The sequence below is a fragment of the Bombina bombina genome, chromosome 1, assembly GCF_027579735.1.
Source record: "Bombina bombina isolate aBomBom1 chromosome 1, aBomBom1.pri, whole genome shotgun sequence".
Classification (NCBI taxonomy): Eukaryota; Metazoa; Chordata; class Amphibia; order Anura; family Bombinatoridae; genus Bombina; species Bombina bombina.
In genome coordinates this window covers 360,333,035-360,350,683 of record NC_069499.1, presented here as the reverse complement: position 1 = coordinate 360,350,683, position 17,649 = coordinate 360,333,035, and the positions used below count along the sequence as shown (strand labels likewise).

At 40.1% G+C, this 17,649-nt stretch overlaps 1 protein-coding gene across 1 annotated transcript in view; it reads left to right on the top strand.

The window, feature by feature from the left end:
- MAP3K19 (mitogen-activated protein kinase kinase kinase 19) overlaps window positions 1–17,649 on the top strand; it is a 207,948-nt gene that overhangs the window by 149,329 nt on the left and 40,970 nt on the right. The gene's annotated exons all lie outside the window — the stretch shown is intronic.

The following is a 17,649-nucleotide window of genomic DNA, read 5'->3' as shown; positions in this document are numbered from 1 at the left end:
CTGAAGATGTCACTTGTTACATATAAGCCACTGCTGACTCTGAAGTGTAGTGTCTGAGGCCTTTACAGGATATGTGTGTATGCTGCACAAAAACCATAATAGCTTACTAATGTTTCCCAGCCGCGGTCCTCAAGTACCCCCCAACAGTTCTGGTTTTCATTATAGCTGAACTAGAGCACAGGTGAAATAGTCAGCAGATGGATGAGAGCAGGTTGGTTACTAATCAGCTGATTACTTCACCTGTGCACTGGTTCAGCTATAAGGAAAACCAGGTCTGTTGGAGGTACTTGAGGACCGCAGTACTAGAAACATTTTTGCTAATGAAAGTATATTGCAAAAACGATTAGATTTCAAATTGAAGTGCACCCATCCATATTTCATTTCTGACCTTGCTATCCCTTTAATGTCCATTTAAATTTGCTTTGTTCCCTCGGTATTCTTTGTTGAAAGCTAAACCTAGATAGTCTCATATGCTAATTTCTAAAAGGCCGTCAATTTTCTCAGTGCATTTTGAGTTTTTCACAGCTAGACAGCGCTAGTTCATGTGTGCCATAGATAAAATTATGCGCTCAGTTATCTATGAGCCAGCACTTATTGACTAAAATGCAAGTCTGTCAAACAAACTGAAATAAGGAAATAAGGGGGCAATCTGCAGAAAAGTGTATTAATATAACAGTGTTGATTATGCAAAACTGGGGAATGGGTAATGAAGGGACTAGCAATCTTTTCAGGCAATACAAATTCAGGAGTAGATCGTAGTATTGATTTGTCCTACTTTAGCTGTTCACTTTGTTACTCCTGTTTGGTTACAGTAGAACTGACAGTAGCTGTTAAAAGCAATTCCTAATTGCAGAGCAAAGGGCAATATTATGGTCATTGTGTTTACTACTGCTCATCATATATGCACTGTCTGAAAATAAATTCCTCTTATCATTCAAGGATTTGATGGTACTTTTAGCAAGATCAAACCAAATCAAACTTTGTTTAGCTGTCTTTGCAATATAGATAAAGGATAATGTGATATTTCAGCGCTAAGATATACCTTAAGCTATGAGTCACGAAAGGGGTCTAACCAATCCCCTCAAAAAATATATATACTGAAAAAGGTGGTAGTGATCACAGCGCCAAAAAGGCTAAAAATTACCTTTTTAGCCTTTTTGGCGCTGTGATCACTACCACCTTTTTCTGTCTTTGCAATATACATTACAGCTTTAAAGGGATAGGAAAGTCAAAATGACACTTGCATGATTCAGATAGAACATGTAATTTTAAGACACATTTAAATGCACTATTTTCAAATGTGCTTTGTTCTCTTGGTATCCCTTGTTGAAAATGAATATGCACATATCCTACACCAGTAGGAACTTGCTGCTGATTGGTGCTTGCACACATTTCACTCTTGGGATTGGCTAACTAGATATGTTCAGCTAGCTGCCAGTAGTGCAATGCTGTTCCTTCAGCAAAGGATAATGAAGCAAATTTGATAAAAGTAAACTGGAAAGTTGTTTAAAGGGACAGTCAAGTCCAAAAAAAAACTTTCATGATTTAAATAGGGCATGCAATTTTAAACAACTTCCCAATTTACTTTTATCGCCAATTTTGCTTTGTTCTCTTGGTATTCTTAGTTGAAAGCTAAACCTAGGAGGTTCATATGCTAATTTCTTAGACCTTGAAGACTGCCTCTAATCTGAATACATTTTGACCACTAGAGGGCATTAGTTCACATGTTTCACATAGATAACATTGAGCTCATGTACATAAAGTGACCTAGGAGTGAGCACTGATTGGCTAAACTGCATGTCTGTCAAAAGAACTGAAATAAGGGGGCAGTCAGCAGAGGCTTAGATACAAGATAATTACAGAGGTAAAACGTGTATTATTATAACTGTGTTGGATATGCAAAATTGGGGAATGTGTAATAAGGGGATTATCTTTCTTTTTAAACAACAAAAATTCTGGTGTTGACTGTCCCTTTAAAACTGTATGTTCTACCCAAACCATGAAAAGAAAATGTTGATGTTTCCTGTCCCTTTAATTTACACCAATTTTAATTTTCCAGTTGTCTTTCATCTCAGATTCCTTAATTATCAATCACCTAGATTACAAATTTTGCGCTCAGGTGTTAACGCTGAAAAAAAATGGTAATTTCAGCGTTAAAACAGCACCACAGCCATTACAAGTCTTGTCGGTATAGCTGTACCGCAAGCCTTTTAGCCTGTAACGCAACGTCAGTCCCGCAAACGTAAAAATGACATTTTTTCATGGGATTTCCATAGCGCAGCCATTACAAGTTTTGCGGTGAGGCTAAAAATCTTGCGTTGCAGCCTACACCGACAAGATCCGTTTCCCAATCTGAGACCAGTAGTTATGAGTTTTACCCTACAAAACTGTTACATAAAACTCATAACTAAAGTGTTACAAAGTACACTAACACCCATAAACTGCCTATTAACCCTTAAACCAAGGCCCTCCGGCATCGCAAATATTATATTAAACTTATTAACGCCTAATCTGCCGCTTCTGATATCACCACCACAAATAAAATTTATTAACCCCTATTCCCCCGCTCCCCGACATAGCTGCCACTATACTAAAGTTATTAACCGCTATTCCCCCGCACCCCATCGCCCAAACTATAATAAATCTATTAACCCCTATTCCGCCGCTCCCCGCCACTATAATAAACCTATTAACCCCTAAACCTCTGGCCTCCCACATCACTAAATAAACCTATTAACCCCTAAACTGCCAGCCCCCCACATCGCAACAACCTAAATTAAACTATATTAACCCCTAAACCTAACCTTAACACCCCTAACAGACATAATTAAAATAGAGCTAAATTAAAGTTACAGTTATTAACTAAATAATACCTATTTAAAACTAAATAGATACTTACATATGAAATAAAACCTAAGCTAGCTACAATATAACTAATAGTTATAATGTAGCTAGCTTAGGTTTTATTTTTATTTCACAAGTAAGTTTGTATTTATTTTAACTAGGTAGACTAGTTAGTAAATAGTTATCAACTATTTACTAACTACCTATTTAAAATAAATACAAACTTACCTGTGAAATAAAACCTAATCTGCCTTACTCTAAAACCTAACATTACAAAAAATAAACACTAACATAACAAAAAATAAAAAAAACTACCATTACAAAAAATAACAAACAAAATTATCCAAAACAATAAAAATGATTCCTATTCTAATACCCCCTTTAAAAAACCCTAATCTATAATAAACTACCAAGGGCCTTTTGTAGGGCATTGCCCTAAAGATATCTGCTCTTTTTCACAAGTATAAAACATATATTTAGAACTTTACATATAAAGTGCCCAACCATAGCTGAGAGGGTCATAAATAAAAGAAAACATACTTACCAAAAGACACTTATCTACATAAAGTAGATAGCCAAACCAGTACTGAAACGAGAATCAGTAGAGGTAATGGTATATAAGAGTATATCGTCGATCTGAAAAGGGAGGTAGGAGATGAATCTCTACGACCGATAACAGAGAACCTATGAAATAGATCCCCGTTAGGATGACCATTGCATTCAATAGGTAATACTCCCTTCACATCCCTCTGTCATTCACTGCACTCTGAGAGGAACCGGGCTTCAGCATGCTGAGAAGCGCATATCAACGTAGAAATCTAGCACAAACTTACTTCACCACCTCCATGGGAGGCAAAGTTTGTAAAACTAAATTGTGGATGTGGTGGGGGATGTATTTATAGGCATTTTGAAGTTTGGGAAACTTTGTCCCTCCTGGTAGGAATGTATATCCCATACGTCACTAGCTCATGGACTCTTGCCAATTACATGAAATAAATGAATTTATCAGGTAATTTCTTACATAAATTATGTTTACTTTCATGTAATTGGCAAGAGTCCATGAGCTAGTGACGTATGAGATAGTAATACCCAAGATGTGGAACTCCACAGAAGAGTCACTAGAGAGGGAGGGATAAAATAAAAACAGCCATTTTCCGCTGAAAAATTAAATCCACAACCAAAAGGATAAGTTTTTCTTATAATTGAAAAGAAAAAAACTTAAAACATAAGCAGAGGAATCAAACTGAAACAGCTGCCTGAAGAACTTTTCTACTAAAAACTGCTTCCGAAGAGGCATATACATAAAAACGGTAGAATTTAGTCAATGTATGCACAGAAGACCAAGTCCCTGGTTTGCAAATCTGATCAACTGAAGCTTCATTCTTAAAAGCCCACGAATTATCTAGTATAATGAGCTGTGATTCTCTGAGGCGGGGCCTGACCCGACTCCACATAAGCCTTATAAATCAAAAGCTTTAACCAAGATGCCAAGGAAATGGCAGAAGCTTTCTGACCTTTCCTAGAACCAGAAAAGACAACAAAGAGACTAGAAGTCTTCCTGGAATCTTTAGTAACTTCAACATAATATTTCAAAGTTCTTAAAACATCCAGAGAGTGCAAGGATCTCTGCAAAGAATTCTTAGGATTAGGACACAGAGGGGACAACAATTTCCCTATTAATGTTGTTAGAATTCACAACTTTAGGTAAAAATTTAAATAAAGTCCGCAAAACTGCCTTATCTTGATGAAAAATCTGAAAAGGTGACTAACAAGAAAGAGCAGATCATTCAGTAACTCTTCTAGCAGAAGAGATAGCCAAAAGGAACAACACTTTAAAAGAAAGTAGTTTAATATCCAAAGAATGCATAGGCTCAAAGGACCCTGTAAAGTTCTCAAGACCAAATTAAGACTCCAAGGAGGAGAGATTGATTTAATGACAGGCTTGATACGGACCAAACAAGGTAGTCTCTATGGCGTGGGAGCACTCAGACTTCCGCTCTGTGTGATCGTTGGCTGCATTGTGAACTTCACGTAAGCGTGCACACCCCCCTTCCTGACATCACAATGACGCTCCGCATCCAGAAACAGCTGTACCGGTGCAATGAAAGTAGCGATCCACCACGGCTACCAAATAATTAACAGAAGCAACGTCCAATGCACCCGGCAGCTGAAGGGAATGTAAATAGAAAAAAAGGACCAAAGGCTCAAAAGTGCTTGCGAAAATTCTGTATTCCAGACAAAATTGACATAGGCATAATACAGGTAACAGACTGGCATATATTAGCAGGTCAAACGCGTTTCATATATTCTTCATTAATTCATCAGTGACCATACTGATCACTTTTGAGCCTTTGGTCCTTTTTTTCTATTTACATTCCCTTCAGCTGCCGGGTGCATTGGACGTTTCTTCTGTTGATACGGACCAAAGCCTGAACAAAAAAGGGAATATCAGGAAGTTTAGCAATCTTTCTGTAAAATAGAACAGAAAGAGCAGAGATTTGTCCCTTCAAGGAACTTGCAGACAAACCTTTATCCAAACCATCCTGAAGAAACTGTAAAATTCTAGGAATTCTAAAAGAATGCCAGGAGAATTTATGAAAAGAACACCATGAAATATGTATTCGTAGAAACAGATTTACGAGCCTGTAACATAGTATTAATCACTGAGTCAGAGAATCCTCTATGACTAAGCACTAAGCGTTCAATTTCAATATCTTCAAATTTAATGATTTGAGATGCTGATGGAAAAACGGTCCTTGAGACAAAAGATATGGTCATAAAGGAAGTGGCCAAGGTTGACAACTGGACAAGGTCCGCATACCAAAACCTGTGAGGCCATGCTGGTGCTACCAGAAACACAAACGATTGTTCCATGATGATCTTGGAGATCACTTTTGGAAGAAGAACTAGAGGCGGGAAGATATAAGCAGGTTGGTAAAACCAAGGAACTGCTAACGCATCCACTGACTCCGCCTGAGGATCCCTGGACAGGTACCTGGGAAGTTTCTTGTTCAGATGGGAAGTCATCAGATCTATTTCTGGAAGACCCCACATCTGAACAATTTGATAAAACACATCTAAATGGAGTGACCACTCCCCCGGATGTAAAGTCTGATGGCTGAGATAATCCACTTCCCAATTGTCTACACCTGGGATATGTACCGCAGAAATTAGACAAGAGCTGGATTCCGCCCAAGCAAGTATCCGAGATACTTCTTTCATAGCAAGGGGACTGCAAGTCCCACCCTGATGACTGACATATGCCACAGTTGTGACATTGTCTGAAAACAAATGAATGGTTCTCTCTTCAATAGAGGCCAAGCCTGAAGAGACCTGAAAATAGCACGGAGTTCTAAAATATTGATTGGTAAGGTAACCTCGCCTCTTGATATTTACAAACCCCTTGTGCTGTCAGAGTTCCCCAGACAGCTCCACAACCTGAAAGACTTGCATCTGTTGTGATTACAGTCCAGGTTGGACGAACAAAGGAGGCCCATTGAACTATACGATGGTGGTCTAACCACCAAGTCAGAGAGAGTCGAACATTGGGATTTAAGGATATTAATTGTGATATCTTTGTATAATCCCTGCACCATTGATTCAGCATACAAAGCTGGAGAGGTCTCATATGAAAATGAGCAAAGGGGGTCGCGTCCGATGCTGCAGTCATGAGACCTAAAACTTCCATGCACAAAGCCACTGAAGGGAATGACTGAGACTGAAGTTCCAGACAAGCTGAAACCAATTTTATTTGTCTCTTGTCTGTTAGAGACAGAGTCATGGACACTTGTCTGAGGAATCAAGGAACTTTTTGGTAAATTGATCCTCCAACCATGTCTTTGAAGAAACATAATTTATGTAAGAACTTACCTGATAAATTCATTTCTTTCATATTAGCAAGAGTCCATGAGCTAGTGACGTATGGGATATACATTCCTACCAGGAGGGGCAAAGTTTCCCAAACCTCAAAATGCCTATAAATACACCCCTCACCACACCCACAATTCAGTTTAACGAATAGCCAAGAAGTGGGGTGATAAGAAAGGAGCGAAAGCATCAAAAAATAAGGAATTGGAATAATTGTGCTTTATACAAAAAAAATCATAACCACCACAAAAAAGGGTGGGCCTCATGGTCTCTTGCTAATATGAAAGAAATGAATTTACCAGGCAAGTTCTTACATAAATTATGTTTTCTTTCATGTAATTAGCAAGAGTCCATGAGCTAGTGACGTATGGGATAGCAGATACCCAAGATGTGGAACTTCCACGCAAGAGTCACTAGAGAGAGAGGGATAAAATAAAAACAGACAATTCCGCTGAAAAAATAATCCACAACCCAAATCAAAAAGTTTTAATCTTATAATGAAAAAAACTGAAATTATAAGCAGAAGACTCAAACTGAAACAGCTGCCTGAAGTACTTTTCTACCAAAAACTGCTTCTGAAGAAGAAAAAACATCAAAATGGTAGAATTTAGTAAAAGTATGCAAAGAAAACCAAGTTGCTGCTTTGCAAATCTGATCAACAGAAGCTTCATTCCTAAAAGCCCAGGAAGTAGAAACTGACCTAGTAGAATGAGCCGTTATCCTTTGAGGCGGTGACTTACCCGACTCTACATAAGCATGATGAATCAAAGACTGTGACAGACCCTTCTGTCAGGACTGAAGGAGTTAATTGTGTTTAGCTAAGAAACTAATTTCTAAAGACAGAGTTGCTGGCTCCAGCTATAATCTAATTAGTGCTAAGCATTCTATTGTTTGATCACCTCCAGAGAGAAAACGCCTAAGTGATAAGAAGGGCCAAGAGTGTCTTGTGGTTGAAGTGTTTAAGTAATATAATTCTATTGTATCATGTCAAAGGGCTTGTTCCCTCCATGTAATGTACAACAGTCTTTCAACCCCCATCTGGGGGGGTGTCAAACCTGTATAAATACTAGGCATCTAGCCTTTAATAAATGTCATTCTGTTTTAAACCTGAAAACTGGCTTGGTTGTGAATTGCTGATTCCCTATGCAGGACATTGTTCATCTGGTATTAACCTTGGTATCCTGTTGGTACCGTAACAATTGGTGGCAAGCGACAGAATGAACCTTATCGCCCAGAAGAGCAACTACACAAGCCAGTAACCTCAGGAAGAGGGGGATTATTACAATACTGACTAAGATGGAAAAGAGAAAAGTAAATTTTGCAGCTTTTAAAAACTTCCTGGAAACAGAAGGAGAGATTGATGGGTACCTTGCGGATTTTGAGAGGCAATGTGCACTACACAAGGTACCCGCAGAGGACTGGGTCACGATATTATCTGGAAAATTATCCGGCCGGGCCAGAGAGGCTTTTCGGGCCATTCCAGATGAGGAAGTCAGGGATTATAATACGGTAAAAGAGGCTCTGCTCTCCAGGTATGCGGTTACACCGGAGGCATACCGGAGGCGGTTCAGAGACACTGTTAAATTAGCTGGAGATTCCTACCTTGAGTGGGCATGTAAGGTGCACTGCACAGCAGCTCACTGGATAGCGGGGTGCCAAGCCATATCTGGGGAAGAGGTGCTGCAGCTATTCCTGTTGGAACATTGCTTCGACAAGTTACCCGCAGGAGTTCGAGAGTGGGTTCGGGACCGTAAACCCTCCACCCTGCAGGAAGCGTCTCGCTTGGCAGATGAGTATACGGATGCCCGCAAACTGGACACTGCTACCACTAAGCCCCCTGCTAGAGTGGAGTACAGACCCCCAGTCACCCCAGCAGCTGCCAGTTACCAAACCCCGGCGCACCGCTATACCACACGGCCTCCGGCCACGAACTACCCTCAGAGAGCCCTGTTCAATTTGCGGGGCTACTCACAACCGATTCGATGCTTTGGATGTAAGCAACTAGGGCACAAAAGACCAGAGTGTCCCCTAAACGCAGCAAACCAAGCGCAGTCCTGGAGAAGACCTGCCGGCGGAATCCCACGTAATCCTCAGCCTGCGGCCCGCTACGTAGAGGCGCAAGAATGCTGGAGCATCCTACATGAGGCAGACCTTGTGCAAGCTGCCCACAGGAATAACCGGCAACTGGTTAAAGTGAATGGGAAGAAGGTCAGTGGTCTACGGGATACTGGTGCTACCATGACCTTGCTTCAAAAGAACTTGGTGTCTGAGAAACAGTACACTGGAGACACTGTGGCTGTGAGGGTAGCAAGGGGCGATGTGTTCAGCCTACCTGTTGCCAGGGTACATTTGGATTGGGGAGTGGGCGCTAGACCTGTGAATGTGGGGGTCAAGAAGGACTTACCTGCTGATGTTCTTCTTGGAAATGACTTGGCCCCCCCTTGTTTCTGCCTACGCTCCTATGGGTCCCGCTGATGTTAACTCTGTGACTACCCGTGCCCAGATCCGTGCAGCAGAGACTGACCCACCTGCTGCTAAGCCCCAGGACGCTGAGCTCAGTAAATCTCTATCCGCTATTGATATGTGGAGGTCCCGTTACAATGCGCTGATGAAGGAGAAGAGGAGCGCAGAGGAAAAAGCACGTTTAGAACGTGAATCTCTGCTAGACAAGCTGCACCGACAAACTGCAGAAAACACCAGCTTGAGAGTGGGACATGAAACCTTAAAGACAAACTTAGCGACACTTGAGGAGAAGCTGACGCTGGCTCATAGTGAGGTGCAGCAACTCAAGGGCACCCTATGTCAGTATGAAGGGATTGTGGATACCTATAAAGAGCAGGTACAGAAAACTCGTAAAGAAGCTGATGGGATTTTGAAGGACTGTTTAGCCCTAGTCTGGGCACTGAGGAAGTTGAACCCTTCTTTGTATGGACAGGAATTCTCTCTCATAACGGGAATACAGATGGATTGTCCTGGCAAACTGACATGCCTACCACCTCCTAGTCCGGTCATCCCCAGGTTGACCCGCCAAAGGGTCAAGCCGGGTCTGCCGGAGTGTTCCACAACGGGGGAGATATGTGACAGACCCTTCTGTCAGGACTGAAGGAGTTAATTGTGTTTAGCTAAGAAACTAATTTCTAAAGACAGAGTTGCTGGCTCCAGCTATAATCTAATTAGTGCTAAGCATTCTATTGTTTGATCACCTCCAGAGAGAAAACGCCTAAGTGATAAGAAGGGCCAAGAGTGTCTTGTGGTTGAAGTGTTTAAGTAATATAATTCTATTGTATCATGTCAAAGGGCTTGTTCCCTCCATGTAATGTACAACAGTCTTTCAACCCCCATCTGGGGGGGTGTCAAACCTGTATAAATACTAGGCATCTAGCCTTTAATAAATGTCATTCTGTTTTAAACCTGAAAACTGGCTTGGTTGTGAATTGCTGATTCCCTATGCAGGACATTGTTCATCTGGTATTAACCTTGGTATCCTGTTGGTACCGTAACAAAGACTTTAACCAAGATGCCAAGGAAATGGCAGAAGCCTTTTGACCTTTCCTGGAACCAGAAAAGATAACAGACTAGAAGTCTTTCTAAAACCTTTAGTAGCTTCAACATAATATTTCAAAGCTCTTACTACATCCAAAGAATGTAAAGATCTCTCCATAGAATTCTTAGGATTAGGACACAATGAAGGGACAACAATTTCTCTACTAATGTTGTTAGAATTCACAACCTTAGGTAAAAATTTAAATGAAGTCCGCAACACCGCCTTATCCTGATGAAAAATCAGAAAAGGAGATTCACAATAAAGAGCAGATAACTCAAACTCTTCTAGCAGAAGAGATGGCCAAAAGGAACAACAATTTCCAAGAAAGTAATTTAATATCCAGAGAATGCATAGGTTCAAACAGAGGAGCCTGTAAAGCCCTCAGAACCAAATTAAGACTCCAAGGAGGAGAGACTGACTTAATGACAGGCTTGATACGAACCAAAGCCTATACAAAACAATGAATATCAGGATGATTAGCAATCTTTCTGTGAAAAAGAACAGAAAGAGCAGAGATTTGACCTTTCAAAGAGCTTGCAGACAAACCCTTATCGAAACCATCCTGAAGAAACTGTAAAATCCTAGGAATTCTAAAATAATGAGAGAATTTATGAGAAGAACACCAAGAAAGGAAAGTCTTCCAGACTCGGTAATAAATCTTTCTAGACACAGACTTACGAGCCTGTATCATAGTATTAATCACCGAGTCAGAGAAACCTCTATGACTAAGAATCAAGCGTTCAATCTCCATACCTTCAAATTTAATGATTTGAGATCCTGATTGAAAAATGGGCCTTGAGATAGAAGGTCTGGCCTTAACGGAAGTGTCCAAGGTTGGCAACTTGCCATCCGAACGAGATCTGCATACCAAAACCTGTGAGGCCATGCTGGAGCCACCAGCAATACAAACAAACGTTCCATTAGAATTTTGGAAATCACTTTTGGAAGAAGAACTAGAGGCGGAAAGATATAAGCAAGTTGATAATTCCAAGGAAGCGACAACGCGTCCACTGCTTCCGCTTGAGGATCCCTGGATCTGGACAGATACCTGGGAAGTTTCTTGTTTAGATGAGAGGCCATCAGATCTATTTCTGGAAGTCCCCAGATTTGAACAATCTGAAGAAATACCTCTGGGTGAAGAGACCATTCGCCCGGATGTAACGTCTGGCGACTGAGATAATCCGCTTCCCAATTGTCTACACCTGGGATGTGAACCGCGGAGATTAGACAGGAGCTGGATTCTGCCCATACAAGTATCCGAGATACTTCTTTCATAGCCTGAGGACTGTGAGTCCCACCTTGATGATTGACATATGCCACGGTTGTGACATTGTCTGTCTGAAAACAAATAAACGATTCTCTCTTCAGAAGAGGCCAGAACTGAAGAGCTCTGAAAATCACACGGAGTTCCAAAATGTTGATTGGTAATTTCGCCTCCTGAAATTCCCAAACCCCCTGCGCTGTCAGAGATCCCCATACAGCTCCCCAACCTGAAAGACTCGCATCTGTTGAGATCACAGTCCAGGTTGGACGAACAAAAGAGGCCCCTTGAATTAGACGATGGTGATTCAACCACCAAGTCAGAGAAGATCGAACATTGGGATTTAAGGATATTAATTGTGATATCTTTGTATAATCCCTGCACCACTGGTTCAGCATACAAAGTTGGAGAGGTCACATGTGAAAGCGAGCAAAGGGGATCGCGTCCAATGCAGCAGTCATGAGACCTAGAATCTCCATGCACAAAGCTACCGAAGGGAATGATTGAGACTGAAGGTTTCGACAAGCTGAAACCAACTTCAGATGTCTCTTTTCTGTTAGAGACAAAGTCATGGACACTGAATCTATTTGAAAACCCAAAAAGGTTACCTTTGTCCGAGGAACCAAGGAACTCTTTGGTAAATTGATCCTCCAACCATGTCTTTGAAGAAACAACACAAGTTGATTTGTATGAGATTCTGCAGAATGTAAAGACTGAGCAAGTACCAAGATATCGTCCAAATAAGGAAATACCGCAATACCCTGTTCTCTGATTACAGAGAGAAGGCCACCGAGAACCTTTGAAAAGATCCTTGGAGCTGTTGCTAGGCCAAACGGAAGGGCAACAAACTGGTAATGCTTGTCTAGAAAAGAGAATCTCAGAAACTGATAGTGATCTGGATGAATTGGAATATGAAGATATGCATTGTGTAAGTCTATTGTAGACATATAATGCCCTTGCTGAACAAAAGGCAGAATAGTCCTTATAGTCACCATTTTGAATGTTGGTATCCTTACATAACGATTCAATATTTTTAGATCCAGAACTGATCTGAAAGAATTCTCTTTCTTTGGTACAATGAACAGATTTGAGTAAAACCCCAGACCCCATTCCAGAACTGGAACTGGCACATTACCCCAGCCAACTCTAGGTCTGAAACACATTTCAGAAATGCCTGAGCCTTCACTGGGTTTACTGGAATGCGTGAGAGAAAAAATCTTCTCACAGGCGGCCTTACCTTGAAACCTATTCTGTACCCTTGTGAAACAAGACTGTGAATCGAATTGATCCAAATATCTTTGAAAAATTGTAACCTGCCCCCTACCAGCTGTGCTGGAATGAGAGCCGCACCTTCATGTGGATTTGGGAGCTGGTTTTGACTTTCTAAAAGGCTTGGATTTATTCCAGACTGGAGAAGGTTTCCAAACGGAAACTGTTCCTTTAGGGGAAGGGTCAGGCTTTTGTTCCTTATTCTGACGAAAGGAACGAAACCGATTAGCAGCCCTATATTTACCTTTAGATTTTTTGTCCTGAGGCAAAAAGGTTCCTTTCCCCCCAGTAACAGTTGAAATTATAGAATCCAACTGTGAACCAAATAATTTATTACCTTGGAAAGAAAGAGAAAGCAAAGTTGACTTAGAAGTCATATCTGCATTCCAAGATTTAAGCCATAAAGCTCTTCTAGCTAAAATAGCTAAAGACATATACCTGACATCAATTCTAATGATATCAAAAATGGCATCACAAATAAAGTTATTAGCATGTTGAAGAAGTTTAACAATGCTATAAGCATTATGGTCTGACACTTGTTGCGCTAAAGCCTCCAACCAGAAAGTGGAAGCTGCAGCAACATCAGCCAAAGAAATAGCAGGTCTAAGAAGATTACCTGAACATAAATAAGCTCTCCTTAGAAAGGATTCAAGCTTCCTATCTAAAGGATCCTTAAAGGAAGTACTATCCGCTGTAAGAATAGTAGTACATTTAGCAAGAGTAGAGATAGCCCCATCAACTTTAGGGATTTTGTCCCAAAATTCTAATCTATCAGATGGCACAGGGTACAATTTCTTGGAGAAGGAGTAAATGAAGTACCCAGACTATTCCATTCCCTAGAAATTACTTCTGAAATAGCATCAGGAACTGGAAAAACTTCTGGAATAACTACATGAGGTTTAAAAACTGAATTTAAACGCTTAGTAGATTTAGTATCAAGAGGACTAGACTCCTCCATATCTAATGCAATCAACACTTCTTTAAGTAAAGAACGAATAAACTCCATCTTAAATAAATATGAAGATTTATCAGTGTCAATATCTGAAGCAGAATCTTCTGAACCAGATAGATCCTCATCAGAAACAGATAAGTCAGAATGATGGCGGTCACTTAAAAATTCATCTGAAATATGAGAAGTTTTAAAAGACCTTTTACGTTTACTGGAAGGAGGAATAACAGACAGAGCCTGCCTAATAGAATTAGAAACAAATTCTTTTACATTAACAGGGACATCCTGAACATTAGATGTTGAAGGAAAAACAACAGGTAAAGGATTATTACTAATGGAGACACTATCTGCGTTAGAAAGTTTATCATGACAACTAACACAAACTACAGCCGGAGGAACAGTTACCAAAAGTTTACAACAAATGCACTTAACTTTGGTAGAACCAGCATCAGGCAGCGTCTTTCCAGAAGTAGATTCTGATCCAGGGTCAGGTTGTGACATCTTGCAATATGTAATAGAAAAAAAACAACATATAAAGCAAAATTATCAAATTCCTTAAATGACAGTTTCAGGAATGGGAAAAGATGCAAAATAAACAAGCCTCTAGCAACCAGAAGCAATGAAAAAGTGAGACTTAAATAATGTGAAAAAAGGTGCAGACCAGAATGACGCCCAAATTTTTTGGCACCAAGTATGACGCCCACATTATTTGCGCCAAATACAACGCCCATATTTTTGGCGCCAAGTATGACGCCACATCCTCTGACGTCAAAAACGACGCCCACATTTTTTGGCACAAAAAAACGCCTGTAACACACGTACGTCAAAAAATGATGCAACCACGAACAACTGTGGCGCCGGAAATGACAGAATTTTGGGGCAAAAAAGTTTGCGCCAAGAATGACGCAATAAATTGAAGCATTTTCTGCCCCCGCAAGCCTAACAGCCCGCAGGGAAAAAAGTCAATTGAAAATTTTAAGGTAAGAATTATTTTTTTTTTATTTATTTATATGCATTAACCCAAATAATGAAACTGACAGTCTGAATGAAGGAATACTAATTATCCTGAATCATGGAAAATATAAGTTTAAACACATATATTTAGAACTTTACATATAAAGTGCCCAACCATAGCTTAGAGTGTCATAAATAAAATAAGACTTACTTACCCTAAGACACTCATCTACGTATAGTAGAAAGCCAAACCAGTACTGAAACGAGAATCAGTAGAGGTAATGGTATATGAGTATATCGTCAATCTGAAAAGGGAGGTAGGAGAAGAAATCTCTACGACCGATAACAGAGAACCTATGAAATAGATCCCCTAGAGGAAGACCATTGTATTCAAATAGGCAATACTCTCTTCACATCCCTCTGACATTCACTGCACTCTGAGAGGAAAATCGGGCTTCAGCCTGCTGCGCAGCGCATATCAACGTAGAATCTAGCACAAACTTACTTCACCACCTCCATGGGAGGCAAAATTTGTAAAACTGAATTTTGGGTGTGGTGAGGGGTGTATTTATAGGCATTTTGAGGTTTGGGAAACTTTGCCCCTCCTGGTAGGAATGTATATCCCATACATCACTAGCTCATGGACTTGCTAATTACATGAAAGAAAACAATACTAGTTGATTCGTGTGAGATTCTGCAGAATGTAAAGACTAAGCTAGTACCAAGATATCGTCCAAATAAGGAAACACCGCAATATCCTGTTGTCTGATTACAGAGAGTAGGTCACCGAGAACCTTTGAAAAAATTATTGGAGCTGTCGCTAGGCCAAATGGAAGAGCGACAGATTGGTAATGCTTGTCTAGAAAAGAGAATATCAGAAACGGATAGTGATCTGGATCAATCGGAATGTGAAGATATGCATCCTGTAAGTCTATCGTGGACATATAATGACCTTGCTGAACAAAAGGCAAAATAGTACTTATAGTCACCATTTTGAAAGTTGGTACTCTTACAAAACTGTTAAAAATCTTCAGATCCAGAACGGGCCTGAATTAATTTTCTCTCTTTGGGACAATGAATAGATTTGAATAAAACCCCAGACCCTGTTCCTGAAACGGAACTGGTATAATTACCCCTGAAAGCTCTAGATCTGAAACACTTCAGAAAAGCCTGAGCCTTTACTGGATTTGCTGGAACGCATGAGAGAAAAAAATCTTCTCACAGGTCTTATTCTGAATCTTATTCAATACCCTTGAGAGACAATGCTCTGAATCCAATGATTTTGGACAGATTCTGCCCAAATGTTCTGGAAAAATGTTAATCTGCCCCCCCCCAGCTGAACTGGAATGAGGGCCGCACCATCATGCAGACTTGGGGGCTGGCTTTGGTTTTTTAAAAGGCTTGAATTTATTCCAACATGAAGAAGGCTTCCAATTGGAACCAGATTCCTTGGGGGAAGGATTTGGTTTCTGTTCCTTATTCTGTCAAAAAGAACGAAAACGATTAGAAGCTTTAGATTTACCTTTAGGTCTTTTATCCTGAGGTAAAAAAACTCCCTTCCCTCCCAGTGACAGTTGAAATAATGGAATCCAACTGAGAACCAAATAAATTGTTACCTTGGAAAGAAGGAGATAGTAATCTAGACTTAGATACCATGTCAGCATTCCAATATTTGAGCCACAAAGCTATAGTTTTAACATCAATTTTGATGATATCAAAAATAGCATCACAGATAAAATGGTAAGCATGTTGAAGCAAGCAAACAATGGTAGAAAAATCAGAATCTTTTTCCTGTTGCGCTAAGCTTTCCAACCAGAAGGTTGATGCAGCTGCAACATCAGCTATAGAAATTGCAGGCAAGAGTAGAAATAGGCAAGAGTAGAAATAGCCCCATCAATTTTGGGGATTTTTTTTCTCCAAAACTCCAACCTGGCTGCCAGCAAAGGATACAACTTTTTAAAACTAGAAGAAGGAATAAAAGAAGTACCAGGCCTATTCCATTCCTTTGAAATCATATCAGAAATAGCATCAGGAACTGGAAAAACCTCTGGAGTAACCACAGGAGGTTTATAAACAGATTTTAAACGTTTACTAGTTTTAATATCAAGATGACTAGTTTCCTCAATATCCAAAGTAATTAACACTTCTTTTAACAAGGAACAAATATACTTTATCTTAGAGATAAGTAGATTTGTCAGTGTCAATATCTCAGGTAGGATCTTCTAAATCAGATAGATCCTCTTCAGAAGAGGATAATTCGGTCATTTGAAAATTCATCATCTATATGAGAAGTTTTAAAAGACCTTTTACGTTTATTAGAAGGCGGAATTGGCAGACAAAGCCTTCTGAATCGCATCAGCAATAAAATCTGTTATATTCACAGGGATATCATGTACATTAGATGTTGAAGGAACAACAGGCATTGTACTAGTACTGATGGATACATTCTCTGCATGTAAAAGCTTATCATGACAACTGTTACATACTACAGCTGGAGATATAATCTCCGCTAACTTACAACAGATACACTTATCTTTGGTAGAACTGTTATCAGGCAGCAGGGATCCAACTGTGGTTTCTGAGACAGGATCAGATTGAGACATCTTGCAAATGTAAGAGAAAAAACAACATATAAAGCAAAATGATCAATTTGCTTATATGGCAGTTTCAGGAATGGGAAAAAATGCATATAGCATAGCCCTCTGAGCATAGAAAAAGGCAAGAGGCATATAGGAAGTGGGGATTAAATAATAAAATTATTTGGCGCCAAGTATGACGGGAAGCGCAAAACAAAATTTTTTGCTGCTAACAACATCCGGAAATGACGCAACTCGCGTCATGGCAGACGCAAACCTGGCGTCAACTAAGACGCCGGAAATTACGAATTTACGTCACCGAACGTACCTTCGCGACAAAAACATTTTTGCGCCAAGAATGATGCAATAAATATCAGCATTTTGC